Source organism: Gossypium arboreum, chromosome 7, assembly GCF_025698485.1.
Source record: "Gossypium arboreum isolate Shixiya-1 chromosome 7, ASM2569848v2, whole genome shotgun sequence".
NCBI classification, from domain to species: Eukaryota; Viridiplantae; Streptophyta; class Magnoliopsida; order Malvales; family Malvaceae; genus Gossypium; species Gossypium arboreum.
The window spans coordinates 94,961,181-94,968,865 of NC_069076.1; the positions used below are offsets into that span (position 1 = coordinate 94,961,181).

The following is a 7,685-nucleotide window of genomic DNA, read 5'->3' on the forward strand; positions in this document are numbered from 1 at the left end:
TCTAACTGTGTCATAGTTGCTAAATAATTCATATCTCGAGTTATAAAACTCGAAATCCAAATCCGTAAATTTTCTCTGAATTTATACTCATATATCTACTTACCAATTTTTTTCTAGAATTTTTTGTCAAGCCAATTAGTACAGTTTATTATTTAAAATCTCCCCTGTTTCAGGGTTTGATTACTCTGACCTTTGTGTATTACGAATCAGATATCTCTCTGTAAGGAGCTTCAATGACTATGCCGTTTGTCTCTAATAAAACTAGACTCAATAAGGAATCTGTACATATAAAGTATGACTTCTAATTATCTTTGTAAAATTTATGGTGAATTTCCAAAGTCAGAACAGGGGATCCAGAAATCGCTCTGGCCCTGTTTCACAAAAATTTAAACATCTCATAAAATATAGCTCATATACCTGTTTTGCTTCTTCCATATGAAAATAGACTCATCAAGATTCGATTCCATAATTTATTAATTATTTAATTCCATTTCTACTATTTTTAGTGATTTTTCAAAGTCAAACTACTGCTACTTACCGAAAACTGTTTTAGTACAAATATTGTTAACTAGTTTATAACATCTTTACTTCAATTCATTCAAACTCTATACATGCCATATAAATCTTTAAACATAAAACAAAAACTACCGAATTGATCTGAATAGTGTGCCCTGTTGTGTTGATCCGATCTACCCACTTCACTTCAAGTCAATCTACATAAAAATATTAAACACACACAAGTAAGCTTATTGAAGCTTAGTAAGCTCATAGGCATATAAACACAAATCATATCAAATATCGTACACAATCATATATCTATTAGTTTAACTATTTCATCCTCCAAATCACAATTTCATTAATAACTCATTGGAATAATTTCCATATGGCAACTCACAATTTAACTCCCTTAGGCCTATTTCTCATTTACTTCATTGTCAAATTAGGGAACAATAAGGAATTGAGTGCTTCATTATCACATTGCCATAGTAAACCATGGACTTTCACATTGATACGCATCACACACGAAGCCATAGCCTTGCCATGGTCTTACACGGTTCACATATCATACCGAAGCCATATCCTGGACATGGTCTTATACGGAATCACATTATCACATTATACCGATGCCATAGCCCACTATGGTCTTATCTGAGTCACATTATCACATTGCACCGATGCCATAGCCCAGCTATGGTCTTAAACGGCACACTTGTCACATATGTTTCAATCAACTCATCGAGGTCACGAAATAGAAGCACTCAAATCCATTGTTCCTACTAATTTGTACTTTTAGTTACACATTATTCATTAGTTAATGCAAATTGATAGTATTCATCAACAATAAAATACTTTAACAATCATAATATTTTGATATCAAAACATTGAACTTTGCCATATGAACTTACCTGGACTAATTTGTAAAAGTCGTAGAAATTCAGGGACTATTCTTGAATTTTCTCCTTTCCACGATTCAGTTCGTTTTCTTGATATGATGTAAAATATGAAAAACCAGCTTTCTCCAGACCTTCTATGGCGTTTTAGCTGAGAAAATATGAAGAAATGTCTAGATTTTTCAATTACATCATTATTTAACTATTAACTTTTATGCTATTTCCAATTTTGCCCCTTGTTCACATTGTTTTCTTGCTTATTTCATACCCAAACTGTCCAGCCATTAACCTTTGGGTCTAATTGCTCTTTAAATCCATCTTTTTAAATACTTAAGCTATTTACTCACAATTTAACAAATTTTACGCTATTTTCAATTTAGTCCTTTTTAATTAATTAGCCATCCAAACGTTAAAATTTTCTAACGAAACTTTAATACTAACTCAATGACACTCCATAAATATTTATAAAAATATTTATAGCTCGATTTTCAACTTTGAGGTCTCGATACCTCATTTTTGACCCGTTTGACCTAATAAATTCTTTTAATTCACTAATTTCACCATTTCACAAATTCTTCTAAATTCTTGTTGACTCATAAATATTAAATTACTATCTTGTTCAATCTTATTTGTCGATTTTAGTGATCTCAAATCACCATTTCCGACACCACTGAAAATTAGGCCGTTACAACTCTCCCCCCTTTAAAAATTTCGTCCTCGAAATTTGTTACCTGAAAACAGATTTGGATATTGTGATCTCATTGACTCCTCTGTTTCCCGGTTGCCTCCTCCAATCCATGTCGATGCCATAACACTTTTACTAACGGTTTTCGTTTATTCCGTAGTTCTTTAACTTCCGAGCTAATACTTTCACCGGTTCCTCCGAATAAGTCATATCGATTGTAGCTCTATCTCGGATGAGGAATCACATGTGAAGGGTCCGATCTATATCGTCTCAACATAGATACATGAAATACATTATGGATCTTCTCAAGTTCGGAGGCAAGGCCAATCTATAAGCTACTGGACCGATCCTCTCAATGATTTCAGTATGGTCCGATAAATCGTGGACTAAGCTTTCCTTTTCTACCAAACCGTAAAACTTTCTTCCACGGAGAAACTTTCAAGAACACACGATCACCCACATTGAACTCTATATCTCTTCTTTTCAAATCGCATACGACTTTTGACGATCGGGCGACTTTCAAACTTTCGAATAATCTGAACTTTCTCTTTAGTTTCCGAATTAAATCCACTCGACTAATTTCGATTCACTTAATTCGACCAATACAACGGGTTCTGCACTTCCTTCCATCTGAGCTTCAAACGGTGCCATTTTGATACTAGCTTGATAACTGTTATTATAAGCAAATTCAATTAAAGGTAAGTACCTTTCCCACCGCCATCGAACTCGTATACAACACCTTAACATATCTTCCAAAATCAATCACTCACTCGATTGTCCATCCGTCGAGGGTGAAAAGCTATACTAAATTTTAACTTAGTACCTAAAGCTTCACGTAGTTTATTCCAAAATCTCAAGTAAACCTCGGATCTCGATCAGAAATAATTGATGTCGGCACCCCATGTAATCTCACAATTTCTGACACATATAATTCCGCTAACTTATCAAGTGAAAAATCTATTCTGACCGGAATAAAATGCACCGATTTAGTTAATCAGTCTACTATCACCCAAATCGAATCTTTTTCTTGAGTCACCGGCAATCCAGATACAAAATCCATCGTCACATGTTCCCACTTCTATTCGGAATCATTACGGGTTGTAACAAACCTGTAGGCACTTGATGTTCAGCTTTTACCTGTTGACAGATTAAACATTTTGCCACAAATTCACAAATTTCCCGTTTCATACCAGGCCACCAATACATTTTTTTCAAATCATAATACATCTTCGTACTACCCGGATGAATCGAGTACATACTACTATGAGCCTCTGATAAGATATCCTTCTTCAATTCTAGATTATTCGGGACACAAATTCTATTACGATGGTATAACATACCACTATTATCAATAGAGTAATCTAAGTTCAAATTATCCCGAACCATTTGTCGTTTCAACACTAACTTCGGATCTTCATCTTGCAATTCCGAATTCGTTGAAAGAATCTGGTTTTGTCTTTAATTCAACTAATATAGAACCATTTTCATTAACGGACAAATGAGCATTTAACGCTCAAGAGCAAATAATGATGATTTCCGACTAAGTGCATCCGCCACTACATTTGCCTTACCGGATGATAATCAATGATAAGATCGTAATCTTTCAACACTCTAACCATCGCCTCTGTTTCAAATTCACTCTTTCTGCGACATTAAATATTTCAAACTTTTATGGTGCAGTATACACATAACATTTCTCTCCATATAGGTAGTGTCTCCAAATTTTTAAAGCAAATACTATGGCGCTTAACTCAAGATCATGTGTAGGGTAGTTCCTCTCATGTGGTTTCAACTGTCGAGAAGCATATGCTACAACTTTTCCCGATGCATCAATACACAACCTAAACTATTCGAGACGCATCACTATATACTACATATGGCACACGATTCAGCCGAGTTAACACCGGAGCCTCTGTCAACATTTTCTTTAATTGATCAAAACTTTGTTGGCACTCATCAAACCATACAAACTCAACATTCTTCTGTAATAATTTAGTTATCGGTGAAGCAATCAGTGAAAAATCTTTCACAAATCGACGATAGTAACCAGCTAATCCAAGGAAACTTCGCACTTCCGTAACATTCTTTGGAGTTTTCCAATTAATCACCGCTGACACCTTACTCGGATCTACCCGTATACCATCAACTGACACAATGTGACCCAAGAATCCCACTTCATGAAGCCAAAATTCACATTTACTAAATTTTGCATATAACTGTTTTTCCCTTAATATCTGTAGTATAATTCTCAAGTGCTGAGCATGCTCGGATTCTGTCTTTGAATAGATCAGTATATCGTCAATAAACACAACCACAAATCTATCTAGGTAAGACTGGAAAATTCGATTCATTAAATCCATAAAAGCAGCAGGAGCATTTGTCAAACCGAATGGTATAACTAAGAACTCATAATGACCATACCGAGTTCTAAAAGCTGTTTTCGGTACATCACATTCCTTTACCTTTAACTGATAATACCCAGATCTGAGATCTATTTTTGAAAACACTTGTAGCATCCTTAAGTGATCGAATAAATCATCAATACGAGGCAAAGGATATTTATTTTTAATTGTTACCTTATTCAATTTTCTGTAATCTATGCACGACCTCAATGAACCATCCTTCTTTTCACAAATAAGACAGTGCACCCACGGCGACATACTCGGTCGATAAACCCTTTGTCTAACAGCTCTTGCAATGCGTTTTAACTCTCTTAATTCTGCTGGAGCCATTCTATACGGTGTCACCGATATGGGAGCTGTTCCCGGAAGCACATCTATCACGAACTCAACTTCTCTATCGGGTGGTAACCCTGGTAATTCTTCAGGAAATACATCCATGAATTCATTTACAATAAATAGTTGCTCTAGCTTTGATTCAGAACTTCGAGTATCAAGAATATAGGCTAAATAAGCCTCATTTCCTTTACGCAACAATTTCTGAGCAGACATAAAGGAAATCATTCTAACCATGTCATCCAAATTTCCAGACTCAACCAAAATAATGTCTCCTGTTTGACATTTCAAACTAATTCGTTTTTCTCGACAATTCACTATTGCGTCATGTTTTATTAACCAATCCATGCCCAAGATAACATCAAATTCCCGAAAGGGTAGCAGCATCAAATCAGCGGGGAAATCACAGCCCTTAACTTTCAGTGGACAGTTATGACATATTAAATTAACTACCACACTTTGACCTAACGGATTTGTAACTTGTACATCATAATCAGTAGACTCAACAAATAAGTTCTTTTCAGATGCTAACATAGTGCAAATATATGAATGAGTAGACCCAGGGTCTATTAAAGCATACACAGGAACATCATAAAGATAGAAAGTACCAGCAATTAGATCTGGAGCTGTTGCTTCTTCTCTCGCTCGAATGGCATAAGTACGAGCAGGAGCCCTAACTTCTGACCGGCTAGCAGTATCTTTCATACCCGAACGAGTAGCCCCAGAAACCTTTATTACGACCAGGCGTCTTCTTTTTGAGGAAGAATTTTGGTTTCTCCTCTGTTCCACTTCTTCTACTTGTAATTGGGGACAATCACGAATAAAGTGATCGGTGGCCCCACATTTATAACAAGCCCTAATTTACTTCTACATTCACCGGGTGACTTCTTCCACAATGTTGACACTTGGGCCTTTGGGTATTTTGTACACTACCCACACTAACAATGGTCTGTCGGATGCTTTGTAATCGATTGTCTTGGCCTACTTTTTCTGATCTTTACGGTAATGAAGTGGCTCATTGAATTCCTCTTTAGATTTCTTCACCGGTAAAGCGAAAATGACTTAGATGCACTTCTTTTGAAAGATTCTTTACTTCTTCTATCTCGTTGCATCTTTTTATTATATACTTCTTCAAGCTTCGAGCACGATCGATAGAACAACAAATTCTCGTATCTCAATGCCCCTATCATCATTTTAATCTCATCATTAAGCCCTTCTTCAAATCGATACACATTTCTTCTTGATGGGTACTATATCTCGAGCATATTTGCTCGGATAAACAAATTCTCTTTCATATTCAGCCACCGACTTGTTTCCGTCATAAGTCGAAATTCTCTTTTCTTCTTATCCGGATATCTTCTACCGACATATTTCTTCTTAAATTCATTTTGAAAAATTCCCAAGTGATCTTCTCAATAAACAACAGCTTCTATTGTTTCCCACCAATTATAAGCTTCTTCTTTCAATAATGACACGGCACATATTAAGTAATCATCTGGTGAGCACGCCATTTGCTTAAAACCCTCATTATACTTTGTAACCAATATTCACTTTAACGGGGTCATCGTCTGTTCTTCCCAAATTCTTCAAATTTCCATGTTTTCGAGCTTTTCAAATGGAGAACGTTTGCGATTCGGTTGTTTGAGGAGGTGGAGGAGCAACCGGGGTACTACAGATGTTGAGATAGGGGAGGAGGTTGCGAGTCGATTTCTTTCTCGCAAATTCTCATTATACCATCGATTCATGAATCCATAAATCATATTTTTGAGTTCTTGTTCTCGCATCAATGAAATCGAGCTTCACTACTTGTTCCTTGTTCGAGATTTGTACTCGCTATTAACTTCTTCTTGCTCGGTTTGTTCGGTCTATCGACATCTTTTCAAATCGAAGATAATCTATAATAAAAACAAGGATTAGATCGGATCATACACAGCACACTATCACAGATTTATATGGCATGTAATTCTAGACACTTTTCACATCATACATATTCCGAGAATCGGCTAAATCGAAGCTCTGATACCAATAAATGTAATGCCCCTTACCCGAGACCGTTGCCGGAGTCGAGCACAAGGCACTACTAAACTTATTTGAGCACTTAACCAAATTTAGATAATTTATATAATACTTTTTAGACAAGTTGTCTAACTGTGTCATAGTTGCTAAATAATTCATATCTCGAGTTATAAAACTCGAAATCCAAATCCGTAAATTTTCTCTGAATTTATACTCATATATCTACTTACCAATTTTTTTCTAGAATTTTTTGTCAAGCCAATTAGTACAGTTTATTATTTAAAATCTCCCTGTTTCAGGGTTTGATTACTCTGACCTTTGTGTATTACGAATCAGATATCTCTCTGTAAGGAGCTTCAATGACTATGCCGTTTGTCTCTAATAAAACTAGACTCAATAAGGAATCTGTACATATAAAGTATGACTTCTAATTATCTTTGTAAAATTTATGGTGAATTTCCAAAGTCAGAACAGGGATCCAGAAATCGCTCTGGCCCTGTTTCACAAAAATTTAAACATCTCATAAAATATAGCTCATATACCTGTTTTGCTTCTTCCATATGAAAATAGACTCATCAAGATTCGATTCCATAATTTATTAATTATTTAATTCCATTTCTAATATTTTTAGTGATTTTTCAAAGTCAAACTACTGCTACTTACGAAAACTGTTTTAGTACAAATATTGTTAACTAGTTTATAACATCTTTACTTCAATTCATTCAAACTCTATACATGCCATATAAATCTTTAAACATAAAACAAAAACTACCGAATTGATCTGAATAGTGTGCCTGTTGTGTTGATCCGATCTACCCACTTCACTTCAAGTCAATCTACATAAAATATTAAACACAC

The 7,685-nt window shown here is 35.3% G+C and overlaps 1 long non-coding RNA gene across 1 annotated transcript; it reads right to left on the reverse strand.

Annotated features, from left to right (window-relative positions):
- Positions 1–490: 490 nt before the first annotated feature.
- On the reverse strand, positions 491–1,607 carry LOC128295136 (uncharacterized). The gene is made up of 2 exons (XR_008285459.1): positions 1,407–1,607; positions 491–713 (listed from the first exon to the last, which is right to left on the reverse strand). It is a non-coding gene; the product is annotated as an uncharacterized LOC128295136 (long non-coding RNA).
- Between the last annotated feature and the right edge of the window lie 6,078 nt (positions 1,608–7,685).